We start from the raw sequence: 23,417 nt of genomic DNA on the forward strand, positions 1-23,417 counted from the left end.
ACAAGAAGACATTGTGGAATATTTTATATTCCGCCTATCTGTGTATGTATGATATATATCATTAAAGTTGACAAGTTGTATCCTGTTGAGGAGTCATGATTTTAAAGTTTTATTTTTTTCACATGTGTCACCAGCAAAATGTAAGATGTAGTCAACTTCGAAGAGCGGTAACTTTCCTGTTGACACTCTGGATGTTGACTACATTTCAAAATGTTTACTGATTATCATAGCAAACACAGTCTAAAACAGATGTAGTGATATATATTTCCTATCACTTCCTTAGGGCCATGTTGCATGCAAATTCAAAGTGAATTTCAAATTTAAAGTCAAAGTAGTTAAACTAAAAGCATAGCTGACATAGATCATTTTTCAAGTGTGGCTATTTTGTCCTTAAAGGGACACTATAGTCACCAAAACAACTTTAGCTGAATTAAGCAGATTTTGTGTATAGAACATTCCCCTGCAGTCTCACTGCTCTATTGTCTCCCATTTCGGAGTTAAACCAGTTTGTTTATACAGCCCTAGTCACACCTCCCTGCATGTGACTTACACAACCTTTCTAAACACTTCCTGTAAAGAATCATCTAATGTTTACACTTCCTTTATTGTAAATTCTGTTTAATTTAGAATGTCTTATATCCTGCTCTGTTAATAGCTTGCTGGACCCTGCAGGAGCTTCCTGTGTGTGATTAAAGTTCAATTTACAGAGCAGGAAATAAAAACTTTTAAAGTAACTCACATCGGATTGAAAATTAAGCCCTTTTTTATGCAGGCTGTGTCAGTCACAGCCCATGGTGTGTCAGTCACAGCCCATGGTGTGACTAAGGCTGCCTAAACAGAAACAAAGTGGTTTAACTCTTAAATTGCAGAGAATTGAGCAGTGAGACTTCAGAAGCCTGATCTGTACACCAAAACTGCTTCATTAAGCTAAAGTTGTTTTGATGACTCTAGTGTCCCTTTAAATTTGAAATTCACTTTGAATTCTCACTTTAGTAAGTATTGCCTCAACATGATCCAGTGCACACTGGAATGCACTGGAATGCACTGTCCTACATAGTACCTAGATTTTTACTAATAAACTACTAAATTAACCCCTTAAGGACGGTGGGCGCGGAATAGCCGTCCATAGCAGTGCCAGCAGGGGGAGTGCCTGGAATGACAGGTAGTCCCCTGCTGCTTGAAAAAAGCTAAATACAGTTTTAAAACAGTGTAAAATAAAATAATATATACTTAGATTATATATATATATATATATATATATATATATATATATACAGTTCCAATAGATGCTAGCACTCAGGGACTCTTGATACAAATAAAAAGTAACAAAGCCTTTTATTCCAGTAGACTACTGTATATGTTGTGCTGCTGAGCACCGGGCAATATCCACAGGAGAGCTGGAGTGCAACTCCCATCATTTTTTTGTATATATATATATATATATATATATATATATATATATATATTAATATCAAAATACACATAGAATATATTTTATATATAATATAAAATAAAAAATAATATAATAATATAATATAAAATAAAAAATATATAAATACGTTAAAAATGAAAAATAAAATAATAATAGAAAATAAATAATTTTAAATATATATATATTGATATCAAAATACACTTAGAACAAAATAATATGTATATCTATATACATAAATATATATGTATATATCACTATATATACACCTATATATAAATAAAAATAATAATACAAAAATAATATATAATATATATATATATATAGACATACATACATACGTATATATATATATATATATATATATATATATATATATATATTTATTTATTTATTTATATAAAAATATTTTAATTCAACATAAATATGTATGTAATATTTTTAAATAAGTAAGCCATTTTATTAATTACAATTTGCGGGACCTGCCTGATAACCCAGGCAGAAAGTCCAGAGAATTTCATTTTCTAGCACTATATTTAACCCTGTAACTTTCCAAGACACAATAAAACCAGTACATGGGGGGTACTGTTTTACTCTGGAGACTTCGCTGAACACATATATTTGTGTTTCAAAACCGTAAAATGTATTACAACGATGATATCATCAGTGAAAGTGACGTTTTTTGCATTTTCACACACAAACGGCACTTACACTGACGATATAATTTTTGTGATACGTTTTATGGTTTTGGAACACTAATATTTGTGTTCAGCGAAGTCTCCTGAGTATACCAGTACCCCTCATGTACACGTTTCATGGTGTTTTCAAAAGTTTGATTCATATTAAATTATGTTTTATAGCTAAATATTTGATGTTAAATGAAAGCCCTATTTCTCCTGAATAAAATTATATATACTTAATATGCACTTAATATGAAAGAGGTGAATTACGGTTGAACAGACATATAGTCAAATTTCACGGTTTTAAGGTGTTAATCTTTAAGATCTTGTGTGTTCATAAAGTACAGAGAGAGATTGTCAGATACTGTATATAAAATAGCATGTTTGCAGATAAATGGATCAAGAATAACACATTCTCCACATACATTCTGTTGGGTAAAATGAGAGGCAAGGCATCTGTACTTCATTGGTGAACCAGGATTGAATTGGTTTGGTTCCAGCAAGTGCTTTAAGGGAGGAGGAGATTGCAGTGTTGATGGAGGGACGTACACTATTGGTGCGAGAGAGATACATGATAAGTAGGGAGTAGTGAGACCATAATAGGGAGAATTGAAGGACCAATATGTGGTTTCTTTGCATAATTTGACTAGGAGAGAACAGGAAGATCGAAAGAAAGGTGAGAGTAAGCTGTGTTGAACATAGAGAACAATAACATAATAACATATATATCACAAAGCAAGAATTAAAAAACGTTGGGCTCTTTTCAAAGCATGACAGCAACTCACATCAGAAACTTGCAAACCCATCGTTCTCGGGGCAATGTTCTGCCCTTTAAAAACAATTTATTATATTGGGAGAACCCCTTTCCAATGAGTCTCTGAGAACCATTCCCCTTTATGGAGTGTTTTGAGGAAATCCTGTGGTCTCCCCAGGACCTTCCATGGGTGACAAAGAGAGGGACTTCCTCCGTCACATGGATAATGCGGAATTAACACTAATACATTATCTATCTCGATTCTGTCCACTCAACCAAAACCATCCACATTGGACAAAATTGGCATGGCAAATGTATAAATTCCACATTATGAATGCAGTTCAGATGGGGGCAGTCTCCTAGGGGAAAACTTCTGGTTTGTTAGAGCCATGGCATGCTAGACAACATGACATCTAATATCTATAGGGAGCTGCGGAGAGCCTCTGTAAGTTTTACATTGAAAGAGACTTCAAAGTTCCCTCAGCTTCTGAGAAGCTACAATCTGCAGTTCATAACTTTATTTTGCTTAAATTGAAAAGACAATATTGTGCTGAAAGTGGTACTTTAATTGGTAATATTTTGTAAGTTTCTAGATAAAATTATATAAAGAACATTCAACTTGTAGTTAGTCTTTTTCATTGCCTTTATGTAAGTTCACATTTTGCCTGAGAACTTCCAGATTTTATAAAGAACGCTTAGGTGTCACATTGTACAAAGGGTTGTGACTGTATTTAAAGGTATGTGTACGGAGTATACATACTCCAGGGCCATAACAAGTAACTCTGAAGTGTATCATGTATTTAAAACAATCCCAAATGTATATGTTGCCCTGGCAAAATTCCCATGTCAATACCTAATGCCTCCTTGGCCAAGATATATCCTTGAGCATGTATCTGTTATGACTTGTGCTATCCCATGACAAACAGCTTTCACTTCTTATCCATAGATCTCATGCATTAAAGTTTTATTGGCTGTGAGGATACTTCATTTACTCTACTTGCAGAGGATTTGGCACCACTTGGATCATTGGAGTTGTGTCTCACCATAGATAGTCCTGAAATAACAATGTTGTAGATTGCACACTTTGCATCTGATTTCTGATATTTAAAATGATTTTAGTTATTTTCAATTTTTAACATGCTATTTTAAATCCGTAACATCTGTTATATTACAAGTCTTTATCTGCGTAAGCAACAAAAAGAAAACCGATATACCAAAGCAAAATCAAGAGAAGACAAAGGGGTACATTTACTTAGAAAGTGGTGATTTGAGAACAGACTAGCATGGCATTGGCCAAAATAATAAATCTCAATATGTTCTCCCTTTCATTACAGCTGGAGTAACTTTGTTACATTTGTCTAAAATTTACGAGTCACTTGTCATTCGCCAACTCTTACAGTTCGACGAATAGACCACGAAAATCGGCTTCAAAACCGGAAAAAAAATGTATTGAAGACATGAATGGAATTTCTTGCAATTCGCGGGCTGTCATCCTCCTGTCACAGCGACAGTTTATGATGCTGCAGAGAGGGATGCCCTTCCCTAATGCAGGTCTGCAGAGTGAATTAACAGCACTCCTTGGGCGTTAAAGAAAGGAATGTCACGTATCGCAAACAGTCTGCTGAGACGAACACATTCATCTCTGATACACTTCGAATTGGCACAGTATAAACGCAGAAAAATATTCAATTGCGAAAATGTTCTATACGTGTTCCATAACCGACTATTCAAAGTGCCGTCTAACAGTAGCACATGCTCTTTATTATACCGTCCAAATTATACATTAAAACTCAACAAAATAATACATTTCTTACATTTATGTCATAACAGACACACAGACGTACATATATGTCTATAAAAATTTCATATAAATACACATACATTGAGGCTTGTATATATAAATCGACTAGCACTCAGAAGACACACACATTTATATGTGTGTGTGTGTGTGTATGTCATTGAGTATATATAAATATTCTACCTCCTGAGCCAATAACTGTTGCTGTTCACATCCTTTGTCATGAATCATGTGTGCAAATACTGCAATACATTTCCTGGCATAAGTACCATAATAACTGAATTAACTCTTCCGCTGCTGAAATGGATTTGAAGATCCTCATGCTGAAATCAAGCAAGCATTGTCTGAATTTTAACAGCAATTTGTGTTTACAATCCTCTGCTCTCTATCTGTACAATGGATTTATCTAAATGTTTTGCTTCATTTTCATTTTTTTATTTTTGTTATTTCTGTAGGGCCAGTATCGTATGGCCATGGTCTGCATGTGACATTACGAAATATAATCCACACCAGCCAACGTTGAGTAGGGGCATAGGATAGTTGAGTAAAGAAACACCAATTCACCTTTTTCGTCTATAATAATTATTGTTAAGAAGACCTGCAGAGGGGAGAGAGCTATTCACTGCAGCTAAAGCCATTATTGCAGAGAGAGTGAAAAGGGAGCATCGCTGAGCTCCAATCCAGCTCAATCTATACAGACAAGCTCCAAGGTCTTTCTAACAAATAACCTTAAATATCGCCAGAGGTCATTTCCTCGCCATACTTCCTTGAAACCAACGAGGACCCATTGATGGTCTCTGCGGACTTAGATAAGCAAATAGGAGCAGTAATGTGATCTGTGCTGTATAACTATTTAAGCATGCATGATTTACAGAGTAATCTGATTGTACTGCATTACAGATTTGGTCATGATGTCCTCTCTATCCCTTCAAAGGTGCAGTGATCGAGATAAATCAGAGAATATCCCCTTATGGGGAAACAGAGTAGAAACTGGCATATTCCCTGCACATGAAAAGCTTAAGCAGTCACAGTACTATTACTATTTGTTTAGATTTTACATTTTATACTCAAAATCCAAGCAGAGCTCTGCTATCCATCCTTTCCACTGACCTTTCTGGACTAAAATGCCCACACACACAGCAAAAGCTGTGGATCTTATCTTCAAAACATACTTTTTAGAGCTTTACTCTATAATACGATTTTATAATAACAGACTCTGATACTATGTAAATACAGAAAATAAATTATATTTAGGTCCCCAAAAAATAAACGTGTATATATATATATATATATACACACACACACACACACACACACACACACACATAAATATGCACACTATATTGATTCAAATACACATTTTATGCTTGCTAACCTTTTTCATTGCTTAGGACTTACATTAACAATTGCTTTGGCAATGAAGGGTTAACATTGACATGACCTTGGCTAGCAAGCATGTGGTTTTATTTTCGTTTTAATCCAATAGAAAAAAAAAAAAAGCGTTGAACAGAAACATATATAAAGTATAACAAACCTGTTTATTATTGCCTGCAGGATTCCTAATTACAGAAAGCAGAGGGGTATATCATGATAATGCATGTCCCTTGCATGTGGCCGTGGCATTTAATGTGCCAATCAATAGTGCAGTATTTATTCATATGCTTTAAAGAGGCAGATACCATACGGACATTCGATTTAGGGATATAATTTTAAAAAAATCCCAACGGATGAAAAAAAATATGTAAGTACCAGGCATTATAAAATAGACATTGCTACAATGCAACAATGTAATCAGCACATTGCACACAGAAAATACATAACAGTTCTTTCAATCAAATGTAAACATTGCGTTATTTAATAGAACCCTGGGTTATTGTAGTACTCACAGTATTCATATGCTTGTTTTTTTTATTTATTAAAAATTTGGCAGCATAAATAAAAATGATACTTATTCCCCTATTGATCTAATCTGGGAATAGTTTTGTTTTGTTTTTAAATTTCATTATTTTAACCTTAGTTTTGTAGATGCACCTTGGGTTACACATTTTGCAGAAGTCTGAAACAGAGTTCGGCAATAGGGAATGCTGCTGATATAACTGGCATTACAGTATAAAGGACCAAACTATTGTATAGCCCAGGCATCATTACCATCATAATCATGATTTCTTAGCAACATAAAAACAAGTGATCATTTTTATTACAGGACAAGAATTTGGCTAGTGCATAGATTAGACCAGTGATCAATATTATACAACGAGGATGTAGCTATTGTGTGGACTAGTGATCAATTACATCCTAGAATTTGGATTTATTGTATGGACCACTTACTAACTGTATGCTATGATGAGGATTTAGCTATTGTATGGACATGTGGTAAATGGCATTATAGGATGAGGATTTAGCTGTTTTACAGACCAGTCGTTATTGCTATTGTAAAATAAGGTTATGTATAATATGTAGAGAAGTGATTATTTTCATTACAGGACAATAATTTAGCTAATGCATATAACACTGATTAATTATATAATGATTTAACTATGATATAGACCAGTCATTATTGGATGTATAGGATGAGGATTTAGTCATGATATAGGCCAGTCATTATTGGATGTATAGGATGAGGATTTAGTCATGATATAGACCAGTTATTATTGGATGTATAGGCTAGGGATTTAGCTATGATATAGACCAGTCATTATTGGATGTATAGGCTAGGGATTTAGCTATGATATAGACCAGTCATTATTGGATGTATAGGATGAGGATTTAGCTATGATACAGACCAGTCATTGTTGGATGTATAGGATGAGCATGTAGCTATGATATAGACCAGTCATTATTGGATGTTTAGGCTGAGGATTTAGCTATGATATAGCCCAGTCATTATTGGATGTATAGGATGAGCATGTAGCTATGATATAGACCAGTCATTATTGGGTGTATAGGCTGAGGATTTAGCTATGATATAGCCCAGTCATTATTGGATGTATAGGATGAGCATGTAGCTATGATATAGACCAGTCATTATTGGGTGAATAGAATGAGGATGTAGCTATGATATATAGACCAGTCATTATTGGATGTATAGGCTGAGGATTTAGCTATGATATAGACCAGTCATTATTGGATGTTTAGGCTGAGAATGTAGCTGTGATATAGCCCAGTCATTGTTGGATGTATAGGCTGAGGATTTAGCTATGATATAGCCCAGTCATTATTGGATGTATAGGATGAGGATTTAGCTATGATATAGACCAGTCATTATTGGATGTATAGGCTGGGGATTTAGCTGTTCTACTGATCACCTGTGGACATTATAAGATAACCAGTTGGCTATTATATAAAGTATTAAATGCTGTCCATTGTCATTCCTGTGTCCTATCACCCTCAGCCAGCCACCCCAGCCCTGGATGCTGAGACCCTCCCAGTTATCTCTGCAGTGTGTCCCCAGACATCCCATACACAGTGCATCAGGCTATGTACATACATTGAGCAGATTCTTAGCCCATCACTTACATGGAGCGCGGTGCCGAATTCACAGATGGAAAGCCTGTAGAATCCCCTCTGCTGGCCTGGGCAGGGTCTGCGCTAGTTTCTCTGGGGGGGTTTGACCTGGTAATCGGGGGTCTGACTCCGTCCCAGCGCTAGTTGTAAATCCCTCTTGGACGGCTCCTACTCGGCGCCCGCGCTCCCAGCTCCGGTCTGTGCTGCAGAACTGGGAATCCCGGAGCAAATCAAGGCTCCCTGGGGCCGCAGAGCGCAGGCGCGTAATGCAGCCGCAACCTCCACTGTCTCACTCCTCCTCTCTGTGTACATTGCCCATCTCTCTGCTTCCCTGCCTGCTCCATCCTTCACACCTTGCTGTATCCATCCCTCCTCCTCCCACTGCACACCTCTCCTCAGCTGTGTGTGCACTTCCCAAACATACATGCACTCAGTGTGCCATATCGTATGTTATGTGGTCCTTATAGTCACCAAATACCACATTTACTGTGTATGCAGGCATGATGTGTGTGCAGTGCCCAGATATACATGCACTCACTGTGCCAGGGACATGTTATTGTGCTTTGGTATATATTACGTGGTCCTTATAGTCATTTACTACACATTCTCTGTGTATGCAGGGAGGCAGGCATGGTGTGTGTGTTTGCATAAATCACTTAGACATGAATGATCCACATAATATAAATATAATGTCTTGTCTTTCTTTGTCCTTGCACTCTGACTATAGGTTTTTTAAATGCCCGGTGCAATTTGTAGCCAATGTTAAAAGTTATAACATAAATAGTGAAAGGCTTGCACTCACGGTCTTTCACCTGTATTGATCCTGATGAAAGCCACGGACGATGGCTGAAACGTTGATCGCTTTTAACTTGGATATGAAATAAAGGAATTTTTTACAAGGAAAGACCGTGAGTGCAAGCCTTTCACTATTTATGTTATATATATATATATATAAGAAAAAATCAGCACTCCCAGGTAGCTTTCTTAGGAACTTCTTTTACTAAAAAGTGTAAAGTGTAACAGTCCACGTTTCAGTTCCATTCAGGAACTTTCATCAGGATAACCAGGGTTGTCCTGATGAAAGTTCCTGAATGGAACTGAAACGTGGACTGTTACACTTTTTAGTTAAAGAAGTTTCAAAGAAAGCCACCTGGGAGTGCAGATTTTTTTCTTTCATACATTTAGTGCAATCAAGCACTGGGTCAAATAACTGTAAGTAGCAGTGCAAGGCTTTTTTTTTCATTTTATATAAATAAATAAGACCAATAGGGCTGCACTCACCTGAACATGCATACATTATAGGGTACCGCTGGGGCCAATATATACAACATACAAAATACATAATCCAGCGCACTCGCTTATTCAGTAAATGATGATTTCAAATCTTACAAATTTTTATAGTTTTATTTAAAAACACCTCACCTGGGCAAAAAAATAATGTTGGTTTAGTTACATTATATGATCATACACAGTGGTCAAGTCCTGGGGAAAAAAGTGTGGGAAATCACCCAAGATTCCTGTCCCCCCCCTTAAAAAAAAAAATACACTATGCTTATAGTGCAGTGTAGGGTGTGTATAATGAATGTAGTGTGTTTGTAGTGAATGCAGAGTATGAATAATGAATGTAGTGTGTTTGTAGTGAGTGCAGTGTGTATAATGAATGTAGTGTGTTTGTAGTGAATGCAGTGTGTATAATAAATTTAGTGTGTTTGTAGTGAGTGCAGTGTGTGTATAATGAATGTAGTGTGTTTGTAGTAAGTGTAGAGTGTGTATAATGAATGTAGTGTGTTTGTAGTAAGTGTAGAGTGTGTATAATGAATGCAGTGTGTTTATAGTGAGTGCAGATTGTGTATAATAAATGTAGTGTGTTTGTGGTGAGTGCAGAGTGTGTATAAGGAAGTGTTTGTAGTGAGTATAGTGTGTATAATAAATGTAGTGTGTTTGTAGTGAGTGCAGAATGTGTATAATGAATGTAGTGTGTGTAGTGAGTGCAGTGTGTATAATGAATGTAGTGTGTAGTGAGTGCAAAGTGTGTATAGTGAATACTGCGTGTTTGTAGTGAGTGCAGAGTATGTATAATGAATGTAGTGTGTTTGTAGTGAGTGCAGAGTGTGTATAATGAATGTAGTGTGTTTGTAGTGAGTGCAGAGTGTGTATAATGAATGCAGTGTGTTTGTAGTGAGTGCAGAGTGTGTATAATGAATGCAGTGTGTTTGTAGTGAGGGCAGAGTGTGTATAATGAATGCAGTGTGTTTGTAGTGAGTGCAGAGTGTGTTTGTAGTGAGTGCAGTGTGTATAATGAATGTAGTGTGTTTGTAGTGAGTGCAGTGTGTGTATAATGAATGCAGTGTGTTTTAGTGAGTGCAAAGTGTGTATAATGAATGCAGTGTGTTTGTAGTAAGTGTAGAGTGTGTATAATGAATTCAGTGTGTATAATAAATGCAGTGTATGTAGTGTGTTTGTAGTGAAAGCAGAGTGTGTATAGTGAATGTAGTGCATAGTGAGTGCAGAGTGTGTATAATGAATGCAGAGTGTGTATAATCATTGCCGAGTGTGTATAGTGAATGTAGTGTGTTTGTAGTGAGTGCAGAGTGTGTATAATGAATGCAGTGTGTATAATGAATGCAGTGTATGTAGTGTGTTTGTAGTGAATGCAGAGTGTGTATAATGAAGGCAGAGTGTGTATAGTGAATGCAGAGTATGTATAGTGAATGTAGTGTGTGTAGTGAGTGCAGTGTGTATAGTGAACTTAGTGTGTTTGTAGTGAGTGCAGAGTGTGTATAATGAATGCAGTGTGTGTAGTGAATGTCTCAGTGTCGCCATGTTTTCCAGTGTCCCCAAGTGTCTGTGTTCCCAGGTCTCCCAGTGTCTGTGTCCTAGTGTCTCAGTGTCCCCTAGTGTCTGTGTCCCCATGTGTCTCAGTGTTCCCATATGTCCCCTAGTGTATCAGTGTTCCCATGTTTTCGAGTGACCCCAAGTGTCTCAATGTTCCCAGGTCTCCCAGTGTCTGTATCCCCTAGTGTCTGTGTCCCCATGTGTCCCCTAGAGTCTCAGTGTCCCTATGTGTGCCTTTCTCCCCATCCTTCACATACCTGAGCTGTAGAGCTACTGTCTGGACACTGTGCTGTGTTGCTGCTCTCGCAAGACTTCTATAGGAAAGCATTGAGAAATGCTTTCCTATGGACTGTTTGAATGCGCGCTTGCCACTGAGTTGACGTCGGCGGGGGAGGAGAAGTCACCAGCGCCGAGGGAGCCCGGTGCTGGATAACGGTAAGCTGCTGAAGGAGTTTTAACCCCTTCAGCGCAACGGGAGGGGGACCCTGAGGGTGGGGGCACCCTTAGGGCACTATAGTGTCAGGAAAACCGCTTTGTTTTCCTGACACTATAGTGATCCTTTAACATTTATTTAATGCACATATATTTGTGCATTCAAAGGGCCTGGGATCTAATTTTATAACATGACAGGAGGCTTCGTATTTGCTTAAGTCTCTCTTTACTAGAACTCCACAGCAGCACAGAAAAACAACCAATCAGAAAAAAGTTAGGTACTATAAAACTCCCCTTCCCATGCATCATTTCCTCTTTCTTTGCTGCTCTGCAGACAGTACGGGTCAGAGTACCACTGCCTCCTGCTTATAGTTGGTGGCTTTGGGATTTATTTATATTTCTGTGTTTTACATGTTTTATTATTTGGGGACATGTTTGGTATAACTAGCTTGCCCCACTGCCTTATGTGGCACTGGGCTTGGTGGGGAGTTTTGTTTTCCTTCTGGCTCCCTTTTCCCTTTGGGGCTCTTTCCTCTGTGTCTGTCCCCTTATTATTATTTATATTTCCATTATATCAGTATTACATGCTGTGACATAGCTCTGCATTGCTGGACAGTTTGAGACTGTCTCATATAGTGTGCTGCACTATGCATTATATCAGTATTACATGCTGTGACATTACTCTGCAATGCTGGACAGTTTGAGACTCTCTCATATAGTGTGCTGCACTATACATTATATCAGTATTACATGCTGTGCCATAACTCTGCATTGCTGGACAGTTTGAGGCTGTCTCATATAGTGTGCTGCACTATGCATTATATCAGTATTACATGCTGTGACATTACTCTGCAATGCTGAACAGTTTGTGACTGTTTTATATAGTGTGCTGCACTATGCATTATGTCAGTATTACATGCTGTGACATAGCTCTGCATTGCTGGACAGTTTGAGACTGTCTCATATAGTGTGCTGCACTATGCATTATATCAGTATTACATGTGATACCGGAGAAACTGACGGAAGCCAAGCACAGAGAGATGGACACAGGTTTCTTCAGGAAGGAAGAGATTCTTTATTGGATCACCGATCGGGACTCAGAGGGACTAGCGTCACCAAAATACCACAAGTTCTGAGCCCCGGACAATAGTGCAGGCTCCTTATATAGGCACATAACTCCTCCCATATTAAGCTCCACCCGCACATTCTCTTAACCAATCAACACAAATAAGAATTAACTTCCTGTTTGACCGCATGGCTTGTCCAGCACAATGGAGGAGGGGAATACTATATCCTGTATTCTTGCACATGCTCCGTACACTACTGATCGTATCTTGCCTCGTGCAACCAACTGATCGATACGTCAGCATATGCACGTACACATGCCACGTGGTAATCTCGGCCTACTAAATTTATTTTTACCGAGATTCCACCACATTCCCCCCTTTGATGCCTCTTGATATTTTACAATTACTTGAGGCATCACTTAACCTTAGTTTGCATACACCTCAAGTTACCTTGAACCAGACCAGACTTAACTTATGATGTGAATCTTCAACACTCATCTTCCTGCATTGGTTCTCCCTGATCTAGAGCCTTATACTTATAAATCGCCATTATCTGTGCAGCAGCCTTCCTCTCTGCTATATTTTCTATCAGGCTTTGCACAGACCTAACTACTAAGGGTATAAGACATGGCAGGAGTAGACACAACATTAAAATCAGTAGGACTCCACCTACCACTGCCTTAAGCCCTCCAAACCACTCATACCAGCTACCAAACCAACTACTTGGATTGTACCCTTTCCATACCTGAGTAGGCACATGCGCTAGTTTAACCATATGGCTAGTAAGCTCAGCTATTGCTTGCCCTTCGTCATCTATTTGAAGACAGCAATTGCTCAGGTTAAACTTCCCACATACACCTCCCTCTACTGCCAAAAGGTAATCCAAGGCTAATCTATTTTGGTAGACTGCTGTCCTCATCCTGGTATTATGCTTCGCTAGAAGATTGAGCGCTTGTGATGTTTCGTTAGTAATAATCTCAACCACCGCCTGTAATCTTATAATACGGTTGAGCATATAAATAGGGGTTCTATAACCAAAGGTACCATCCTCTGCCCACGTGGCTGGCCCATAATAATCTATAATACGCTGGGGAGGCCATTCATCATCTTCCCAGGCGCCTATCTCTATGGGTCCCCTTTTCTTCCTATGATTCACATCATACACTTTAACACCTAAAGTCTCACCTGTTTCAATCGGTAACAAGAAGAAGGATGGTTTGAGCATACCCAACACACATGCCCCTTCCCAGTCCTGTGGCAACTCCGAATAGGCTTTCTTACCACAGATCCAGTACAAATTTGCTGGGGCTCTCCAGGTAGATGTGATGGATAAATCAAACCACACATCCTTTAAATTGGCGTATCTAGCAAACGGGTTAGATGGTTCTGAGACATTTGAAGCCGACCACCAAGTTGTATTCTTTGTATCATCATCATAAGCTTTTTGCCCTAGACAAGTTAATTCTCCTACAGAAGTATTATACATTATTCCTCTCCTTGCTATGCAAACATAACCTATGATGGAGGTCTTTAATCTCCACTCAGATTTACCTCTAACACTCATATGATAATCAGCTTGTGAAGATATTAATTGTTCAACTGCCTCAGAACTGGACATTACCTCCTTTGCTTCCCAAGGCCATTGGTCTCCCATGTTAGTACCTCCACACACATAGCAGTTGGTAACATTAAGACTACCGGCAATACTTTCAGCTAAATCGATGAACAGGTTTTTAGCATTATGGGGGATCTTATTATCTATACTCATCTCTTCGTAAAAGGAATGATATACTTGATGAGTTTGGGAGGATACCGTATCAGTCTCTATCCCTATAAATAATACTGTCCCAGGATCTAAACCCGTCCCGTATATCTGAAACCCAAATAAATTGCCATATTTGTCTAAGAACTTATCGGGGTTATTTATAAGTATATGGATGGGATTACATTCCATAGACTTACAATATGGGCTGGTAGGCAACTTAGTCACTATCATGTCTTTGTCTACTGTCTGTCCCCAAGTCGCCCACCCCACACAAGACCAATATGGGCAGAAGTTATAGTCTTTATTTGGGCATCTAGGACTCACATATTTATTTTTACTACTGGGACAAATATATTTATCATTAGACCCATACGTCCTCTCCCATCTAAGATCCCCACATACATTCCACGGCTTTCTACCACTCGATATCGCTTTACACGCATCAAATAGCAGAACACCCGAAGAATGTACGGATTCTAACACCGTCTTATTAATTAGGGTCCCCTGAGGATCTCCATTCCTGAGAGTCAACCAAATTGTACGGGGTTGATACTCTGGACTGAAGCACTTAGGTTCTCCTACTCCTAAATGGCACACACTATAGTCTATATTTAGGTATCTACATCTCGATACATCTCCTTTACACTCGTATTGTGAATGCCAAATTAGGGTTTGGGAAATATGGTTACCTGTTCTCGTAGTCTTAATGCATACCTCACAGCTAGGAGTGTCGGTACCTCTACCTTCCTGAATATAAAAACACACATAAATAAACACTATCAAAAACACATCTTTCGCCGTCATCCTCAGTCTTCGTCCGTGCGAAGGCACCTCAGCTTCCAGGATGTAAGGGCTGCAGGGAATGGAGTTCTGCTCGTCTTCACAGGAGTCCCTTCGAGACTTTCCCTGGCTTATAAACTATACGTCGGTGGGCGGACAGGCTTTATTATGGCCGTCTAAAAACACTCACTTCACCAAATCCCTGTAACAATAAAATTTGTAATCCACAAAAGTTCCTCGTTACTCCGACTGAGTAGTGCGTTTTAACCGGATCTTGCAGGGATTCTCTGGATCTGCTGTAACTTGCCAAGAATCGACTGCTGCTGGTTTAACCCTGGAGTGATGTATCCACGGAGTCACTTCGGCTACTTTTATCGCTGTAGGGGTAGACAAAAGAACAACATAAGGACCTCTCCACTTGGGCCCTAACGGTACATTATTCCACTCTTTAATCCACACTTGATCTCCTGGATGATAACTATGAACAGGGGGATAAATATTCACAGGTAATCTATCTTGTACCCATTTCTGTACCTCCTCCATAGTCTTACCCAACTCTACAACCTGCTGCCGGGTAATTCCTTCTCCCAACTGACTCAAGTCCCCCCTTAAGTTACCAAGTACGGGAGGTGGTCGTCCATACATGATTTCAAAAGGAGAGAGGCCCATCCTTCTGGTAGGGGTACTGCGGATTCGCAATAGAGCTATGGGTAAGAGAACGTTCCACTTAAGTTGGGTTTCCTGACACATTTTAGCCAACTGGTTCTTAATAGTTCTATTCATTCTCTCTACCTTACCAGAGCTCTGGGGTCTATATGCAGTATGAAGCCTCCACTTTATACCAAGCATATGAGTCAGTTGTTGTAGGCACTGATGAACAAAAGCTGGACCATTGTCCGATCCTATAGAACAGGGTAGTCCATATCGGGGTATTATTTCTCGTAGCAGGAATCTCACAACTTCTCCTGCTTTCTCTGTACGAGTAGGACATGCTTCTACCCAGCCTGAATAGGTGCACACATTTATCAGCAGGTAACGATGTCCACCCGATTTAGGCATCACTGTAAAGTCTATTTGTAGATCGGACATGGGGAGTCCCCCCATAAACTGGACTCCTGGTGGCTTTACTGGTCCTTGTCTTGCATTATTTTTAGCACACGTTACACATCTTCGTACAATGGCCTGAGTCAAGTTGGACAATCTTGGTATGTAGAAATGTTTTCTGAGAGATTCTTCAGTACTGTCTCTCCCAGAATGTGTCCCGTTGTGATAATTTTGGACAATTTCTACCGCTAGTGATGCTGGTATGACTATTCTTCCATCTTCTAGCTGATACCACTTGTTCTCCAAATACTTTCCTGGTTCAGTCTTTAACCACTCCTCTTCTTGAGCTGTATAAGCTGGAGTCCATTGGGACAGTGGAGTTGGTATAAGAGCAGCTATATGCCCCACATATTCCTGTCTTCCTGATTCAGCAGCACGCTTAGCTGCACTATCTGCCATCCGATTTCCCTTGGTTACATCACCATCTCCTCTCAGATGCGCTCGACAATGTATGATACCGACTTCTTTCGGCTCCCACACTGCTTCCAATAGTTGTAGGATTTCAGCTGCGTATTTGATTTCTTTGGCTTCTGAATTCAGTAGTCCTCTTTCTTTTTTTTTTTTTTTTTAAATCTTTATTTTTGGTATGCAGGTAGTTACAACAGTGCCTGTGTTGCCACAACAGCATTGACAGGCTCGATTTTTGTAGACATATGATATCATTATTGTGACAAGTTGGGTATGCATACATTTTTTTTTTTAGGTGAAAAAGGTTAAACAATAGCGTCTTACAAAGGTATGGTAATGTAAACAGCTAATTTAGCTTTTAGATATAACAGGTTTGGCGTACGTTGATAAAACTTTATAGCTGAGCTATACATGCTTATTTAAGTAGGTATGCTACTAGTAGTAAGTTACAGGCTTGTGTAAATTTGTGTCAGGTGTAGTTTCTTCACACTGCTTAAGGTTGACCACCAGGGGGCAGTGAGCCACTGAGCTAGCCAGGTTTCGCTTTCATGCAAGGTTCAGGCAATTTTAGGTAATATCTATGCAGGTTAGCAGTGGTACTAAATATTGCATTAAAATCAAGGAAAGTAATAAGAGGGGTCTGCTAGACTCAATTAATAGACAGTGCTCTGCTAGAATGCTAGTTACATGCATGTATTGATACATATATACAGCCGTTTAGCCACTCTTGCTGCTGCGCTGGTTCGGCTGGCGTCCTGGGCATCATCAAGTCCCTTATAATTTCCCGCTTGGTGCTTGATTGCTTCAGGACTTGCTAGCCATGGTTGTACTTGCGTTTGTGCGTCTTCCAGCATCAGCTTTGGGTGTAGAATACTGCCTGTGTGCTGTGTCCGCTGCTTTGTGTGGGCAGAGTGAAAGTCCAGCTAGAGACCCCTTGGGGCCACTGGCGGTGCGTGGAGTCGTAGCTTCCGGTTGTGTGGATGGAAATTTAGTCTCCTGTGTGTCTGCATCGTTGCCTGATGAGGAATGCCCAGGGAGGTCATTAGCCCGGATGGCACTAGGTGGGCTTGGTGAGGAAGCCGCAGCAGTTCTCCGCCACGAGGTAATAGGCTTGTTTGTGCGCTGCTTGTAGTTATGCCGCATGGCTGGGGGTTGGCCATCTTGGTGCGCGCCTTCCGCTTCACAGTGCTCGATCCGAGTAGAGATGTAGCTGTGTGCGGTGGTGGTCGCCCGTGGGGACCGGGATGACCCCCCCGGCCCAGAGGGGGGGGGGGGTGGCAGACCGCCGGCCGGAGAACTGGGTGAGCGGCCGTCCCACCCAAGCTCAAGCCCGTAGGCCTCAGGCCTCGATCGGGTGACCTTGGAGCCATTGGGGGTCCTATCGGGTACCCCTGGAATCGCCATCGCCTGGGTGATGTCGTGCTTGCTTTTTCAGGCTGGTGTGTGCCCATGGCCTGCAGTTTGCTCCGATTTACCAGCTCCGAGGCAGGAGCTCAGACAAAGCGTGTCTGATCCGGCCGGCGGCCAGGCCCCGCCCCCCGTAGTCCTCTTTCTTTATACAAAGCTCCGTGGGCATGAGTGGTTAAAAACGCATATTTGGAGTCCGTGTAGATGTTCACTCTTAAACCTTCAGCCAATTGTAACGCTCGTGTCAGTGCTATCAATTCTGCCTTTTGTGCTGATGTTCCTTTCGCCAGTGGCCGAGCTTCTATCACCTTGTCTATTGTTGTTACTGCATATCCTGCATAGCGGATCCCTTCTTTCACATAACTACTGCCGTCGGTGTAATATTGAACATCGGGGTTCTGGATGGGAAAATCACGAAGATCTGGTCTACTTGAAAATACTTCATCCATTACTTCCAAACAATCATGTTGACTTTCAGTAGGTTGTGGCCAAAGGGTAGCTGGATTTAAGGTGTTTACAGTCTCTAAATGCACTCTTGGGTTTTCACACAACTTTGCTTGATACTTGGTCATACGGCTGTTACTAAACCAATGATTTCCTTTGTAATCCAACAACGTCTGTACTGCATGTGGGACTCGTACATAAAGTTCTTGACCCAGAGTGAGTTTATCGGCTTCAGCTACTAGCAGGGCGGCTGCAGCTACGGCTCTTAGACAAGGTGGAAGTCCGCTGGCCACTGCATCCAATTGCTTAGACATGTAGGCAACAGGTCTTTGCCATGATCCCAAGTACTGTGTCAATACTCCCACAGCCATTCTTCTTTGCTCATGTACATACAGGTAGAATGGTCGTGTGTGATCAGGTAGACCTAATGCTGGGGCACTCATCAAAGCCTTCTTCACATCTTCAAATGCCGTTTGCTGTTCTTGGGTCCATAAGAAGGGGTCGTGCTCTGTACCTTTGATAGCTGCGTACAGAGGTTTTGCCAGTATCGCGTAGCTGGGAATCCATATCGTACAGAAGCCTGCTGCCCCCAAGAATTCTCGCACTTGTCTTCTATTCTTGGGTATCGGTATTTGACACACAGCTTCTTTTCTCTCTGGCCCCATAATTCTTTGACCTTCAGAGATATGGAATCCCAGATATTTGACAGTTGGCAAACACAACTGAGCCTTCTTTCTAGACACCTTGTATCCTGCCTTCCAGAGAATGTGTAGTAGATCGTGCGTCGCTTGCTGACATATTTCTTTTGTAACTGCTGCTATCAACAAGTCATCTACATATTGTAACAATACACACTCTCCTGGGATGGACTCGAAATCCAGTAGATCTTGACTTAGAGCTGAACCAAATAGGGTAGGTGAATTTTTAAACCCTTGGGGCAGTCTTGTCCAGGTCATTTGGCGTTTTGAGCCCGTTACAGCGTTTTCCCATTGGAAAGCGAAGATACATTGACTTTCTGCGGCAATTCGGAGGCAAAAGAAGGCATCTTTGAGATCTAAGACTGTGAAGTAAGTAGCCCCGCCCGGAATTAAAGCAAGCAGGTTATATGGATTGGGCACGACTGGATGTATACTAACAACCGCATCATTGACTGCTCTCAAGTCCTGTACAGGTCGATACTCATCTGTACCGGGCTTTTGAACAGGCAGCAATGGGGTGTTCCAGTGGGAAGTACAGAATTTTAGGATACCATACCGTATGAACTTATCCAGATAGGATTGGATGTTCTTCTTAGCCTTCTGCGGGATGTGGTATTGTCTTAGGCTCACTGGATAAACCCCAAGTTTTAGTTCAATTTTTATAGGTGGAATATTGCGGGCCAGTCCTGGTGGGTTGTTCTCTGCCCAAACTCCTGGTATGTTGAATAATGTCTCATCACTCCTAGGGTTTTGGCTAGTCAACGCTGTATAAAGTCGCCACTCTTCTTCCTTTGGTACGGATAATGTCATAATACCTGAAGGTCCATTAAACTTTAAAGATGTTGTTCCATTTGGTAGGAACGTAATCTGCGCTTGTAATTTAGATAGCATATCACGTCCCAGCAATTGGACTGGACATTCAGGCATATAAAGGAATTGATGTTTTACTACGTGGCCTCCCAATGTACAGAGTCGACTTTTAAGAACCGGTTTTTCAGCACTTCTTCCAGTTGCTCCTATCACGGTAATAGTCCTTCCAGATGGAGGAGCAACTAGATTAGTCACCACTGAATGTTCAGCACCAGTGTCGATCATGAACGCACTCCTTTTTCCCCCTATTGATACATCGACCATAGGCTCCGCTCGACCAAGGGGGATGGAGCCCGGTCGGTATCAATAGTCCTCCATGACCGTGTCAGCCAATCCCACAAAGTCCCTACCTTCTCTATCGCGGGACCTTTGCGCTGCTGGAATATACCTGTCTTCCCTAACACTTCCTCTGTTCCCATTACTCCCTCTATTACCATTACTCCCTCCGGGGCCTCCTCTACCTCTCGCTCTGCCTCTAAAGTTTCCGTAACCTGCCCTGGGTTGGTCTCTCTCGTACTGCTCTCTTTGTGGACATTCGTTCCTCCAATGCCCTTCTTCCTTGCAATACGCGCATTGATTCCTACTCAAAGGCTCCCTATTCCATCTACTATCGCCTCTATCTGGGCCCCGTCTATCTACGCCTGCGATCGCTACCGCTAGCATATCAGCCTTTTTACGCATCTTGCGCTCTTCCTCTTTCTTACTTTCTGTTTCCCTATTCATATAAACCTTATTCGCTACCTCCATTAGTTGGGTGATTGACATACCTGCAAACCCTTCTAACTTTTGTAGCTTGCGCTTAATATCTCCGTAAGCTTGGCTGACAAAGGCGGAGTTCACCATTCGGGAATTATCTGCGTCTTCCGGATTAAAGGGGGTATACAAGCGGTATGCCTCCAATAATCGGTCATAAAAGACACTGGGCGCTTCATCGCTTTTCTGAATCACCTCAACTGTCTTCGACATATTAATAGCTTTCTTTCCTCCGGCTTTCATGCCAGCAATTATAGCGTCTCTATAGGCTCTGAGTTGAACCATATCAGCACCATTTACATTCCAATCGGGATCGGTGTTGGGATAATGTGTTGCGGCCCATGCTGATGGATTGGCTTGGTTTAAAGTACGGGCTTTATCCTCTAGTGCTTTAATGGCCGCTTGGTTAATCCTTGTCCTTTCCTCATTGTTGAATAAAGTCATTAATAACTGCTGGCAATCAGCCCATGTCGGGTTATGTGTCTGTACTATTGAGGTGAACAGATCAGTCATAGCTTGTGGTTTCTCAGTATACGAGGAATTGTGGGTCTTCCAGTTTAAGAGATCGGTTGTAGTGAATGGGACATATACGAAGACTGGGTCAGCATGTGCCATTTGACCTGCGGCATCGATATAGGCTGACCCGGGATTCAGGCGAAGAGGCATCTGGTAATGTCTTAATTGTTGGGTACCGGTCAGTTGTCGGGTCTGTATGGGGCTACGTGGAGGGGCGTCAGTCATAGGTTCCAGTCGGGGAGAAATAGGGTATGGGGATGTGGGAACTTGGTTTTGGGAAAAGGTTGTAAATAAAACACTTCGAGTCGAGCTAGATGAAGCTTGACCGGAAGTCTGAAGTGGCGCCAAATCAGGATATTCGGATTTAATGGGGGTTGATTCTGATTCCGGAAGGGGAGATTTAGTACGAGAGGGGGTGGATTCTGTACTGGAGGAGGAAACAGAAGTGGATGGGGGTAATGAGGGGAGGGTTGCAGGACTTCCTGCATTTGCGTCACTTCCTCTTAACGGAAAGTAAGGGGGCGGCAAAGGGATCTCGGACTCAGGGGGCGTATCCAAAATGGGCCTAACACCAGTCCTAGTGGACGAACAAGTCCTAGCTACCATGAGGCGACACTGCTCCTCGTGGCATGTCTGGAGCCATTTTGGCGAGTCATTTACGGCCTGTCTCCAACAATCAATATAAGGAAACTGGCCGTAAAGTTCAGGCCTACCTGATACAGCCACGTGTAAGCGCTGTACCAGAGTTGGATCCAAACTGCCACGTGGCGGCCATGCCGCAACCAAAGTAGGCCACTCCCTAGTACACAAAGTGACCAAACGTACAGGAGACATTTTAACCCCAAAATCACAAGTTTTGAATCCCTTTTTAAAATTCTTCACCATACAACCTAAGGGATCCGGAATCGTTGACTGCGACGCACCCATACTTAACAATGGAACGTCGTCGACAACGAATACTATACACGCGTACTATTCAACAGTCACACCCGTTTCCTCTGGCAACAGCACCACGTGGTACGGTTACCAAGTGAAAAGTACACAATAACAATAAACACTCAGGGAATTCCCGTACACACACAGCCGTTACACCAGTCACTAAATAATCAATATTATGCCCTTTGGCGTAACTATACAGTCACCCACGCTATAATTCTCTATATACGAATTACCCGTCTATAACACACCCCAGTAACATCGTCTTTTACAAATAGCGGTTACAGTACGGTTAGCATAGGTCAAAGCACAAGTTAAGGTCACAACACAATTATTAGTGGTTATGGTGTTAAACATGCATTAGACGACAGTGATTAGTACTTATATACAATGTCAGTAAATATACAGGGTTATGGTACCGTGCACTATAATACAGCAACACACTATTAACACTCTCGCTAGACGGCTGAGCTCGCGCTAACAAGATATACACTTTACTAAACAATCTTTATCACATTTACAATTCCCAACTAAACTATTGGCCAGTACCTTGAATGGACTACCTAAAACTATATACACCCGTTTTGGTTAGCCACACTGCCCAATCACCACATATAGCGAGCTAGAGGACCGAATTTACACAGACGCCTCTTAGTCGCACTATCAAAAGTCTAGTGGGTTCCAAATTTACACGCCTTCCCACTTAGCCCAGATAGGTTGAGAGCTAGCGAACCGAATTTACACAGGCGCCGCTTAGTCTCCCGGTCCCTCCGACCTAGCGAACGTAATATACACCCTAGAACGCTAGTCTAGACAAGACACCGGTGTCCGGCTAGGGCTATTTACACCAGGACCCCGCCTGACTAACAAAATCAAACGGTTTGACTAAAGAGCGTTCGATCGAGCGGTGCGCCTTCGCTCCTTCCCTCCGACAGAGGGGGCAGATACACAGATTTAAACCCCTTTGGGCCTACCGCACAATCGGTATACCCCTAGTGGGTTCTGCCGTCTAAAACAGCAGTTGTCTTACCTCCTCGTTCCTGAACCTGAGTTCACACTCATCGACGGGGACACCCCAGCACTTCTTACGTAGAGGCCGATGATCTCCTGGACAACGGACCAGTGGCACCGAGACGAAGGGAGGTCCACGCAGAAGTTCAGGGGTGCAGCCGTAGAGAACGTGAGCTTCCCGGCCAATGCACCAAATGATACCGGAGAAACTGACGGAAGCCAAGCA

At 41.3% G+C, this 23,417-nt stretch overlaps 1 protein-coding gene across 1 annotated transcript in view; it reads right to left on the reverse strand.

Moving 5' to 3' along the window:
- Nucleotides 1-8,477, reverse strand: part of VSNL1 (visinin like 1) — a 159,616-nt gene extending 151,139 nt beyond the window's left edge. The window contains exon 1 of the mRNA XM_063442138.1: nucleotides 8,178-8,477. The gene's annotated coding sequence lies outside the window, so the exon portion shown is untranslated. The remainder of the gene's footprint in view (nucleotides 1-8,177) is intronic.
- Between the last annotated feature and the right edge of the window lie 14,940 nt (nucleotides 8,478-23,417).

Source organism: Pelobates fuscus, chromosome 2, assembly GCF_036172605.1.
Source record: "Pelobates fuscus isolate aPelFus1 chromosome 2, aPelFus1.pri, whole genome shotgun sequence".
In the NCBI taxonomy this organism is placed as follows: Eukaryota; Metazoa; Chordata; class Amphibia; order Anura; family Pelobatidae; genus Pelobates; species Pelobates fuscus.